Source organism: Cariama cristata, unplaced genomic scaffold, assembly GCF_000690535.1.
Source record: "Cariama cristata isolate BGI_N322 unplaced genomic scaffold, ASM69053v1 scaffold35105, whole genome shotgun sequence".
In the NCBI taxonomy this organism is placed as follows: domain Eukaryota; kingdom Metazoa; phylum Chordata; class Aves; order Cariamiformes; family Cariamidae; genus Cariama; species Cariama cristata.
The window spans coordinates 4,330-5,635 of record NW_009617512.1 but is presented as its reverse complement, the minus strand read 5'-3'; positions in this window follow the sequence as shown (position 1 = coordinate 5,635).

The window sequence follows — 1,306 nt, the reverse complement described above, 5'->3', positions numbered from 1 at the left end:
GGTCCCCATGGACCTGGTGTTACTACCTGGAGGGCATCAGTCAGGGACCCTACCGGTGGGGAAAGCAAAGGGCTTGGGCTGGAAGTAGGTTGATGGGAGATGTCTTCAGCATCTCTTTTTCCCAAGTGAGCAAAGCAGTTGCCTCTTTACCCTGTCCCAAGGACCTCTGTGTGGTGGTGTGTGCAATGCAGGGTGCCAAAAGGAGTGTTTTCAATGCTGTCAGACAGCAAAGCAGCTTTTCTGCAGAAATAGCTAAGTCCTGAAATACCCTGAGCAGCTGTGTTTATCCCAACGCTCTCGCTCAGAGAGATGCTCGGGTGTGACGTGGGCCATTAGTATAAACATCGCTCCCAGTTCCCGGACCAGAGCTACAAAGGGCGTTGCTAGCTTAGCAGCATTAATACAAACCAGCACTGTCCCAGCATGCAATCGATGGACTCAGTAAATAAAAACAACCTTGCCTCCTCCCAGCACTCAGGCAAGGAGTGGGGCTGTCTTCTTGGGAGCAGAAGGGCTTCCAAACATCCCTGCTCCCCTCCCAGGGCTGCTTTCATCCCAGTCCTGCCCTCTGGCAGCCAAGAAAACCTCTGCTCTGTCAGGGTTGTCCTGGGCTGGGATGAGGGAAGAGCCTGGGGATCCCCTGGAGACTTTTTTCTCAGCAGTCATCACTTTCAGTGATGCTTGTATTTGCTAGAGAAACGTAGCGAGATTCCTGCAGCCCTACGACTTTCTCTTTGTTGTGTCCTGGCATTTCTTTCCAGCACTGAAGGAAAGACGTGTGTTTGTAATTGCTGCACCCGGAGCCATTAGATCAGGAGGAGAATTGATCTTTTCTAAGTGAGGAGAGAAGAAAGCAGGTGGCCTCCTTGCTCAGATGCTGCATGCTGCTCCCTTGGCCTTCCGAAGGCATCCCTATTCAGAGGCTGTGCTTTGGGGATGCCAGGAGGAGCCGGCATAGTGGCTTTCTGCAGGCTGCCTCCAAGCCCAGTTGGTGACGTTCCGTCTTGCTCTGACACAGGGTTGGGGACCCACTTCTCCCTCTCCAAAGCCCACCTGCCAGACTGGGTATGAGCCCTCCCACTCACCTGTGCTTGGCATCTGCTTTCTGGGGTGCCCAGAGCCGTGCTGGACACAGAGGAACCTCCCAGGCCCTGAGCAGGGACCCCCCTGCGAAATCCAGAGGCAAGGCAAGACGCCAGAAGGTTGGCAAAGGGGAAGGCTGTGAGCGGAGGGCAGCACTGAGCAACAGAATGTTGTGACGGGGTAGATCCTGTTTTGGAGGAGCCCTGCGGGGTAGATGCTCAGC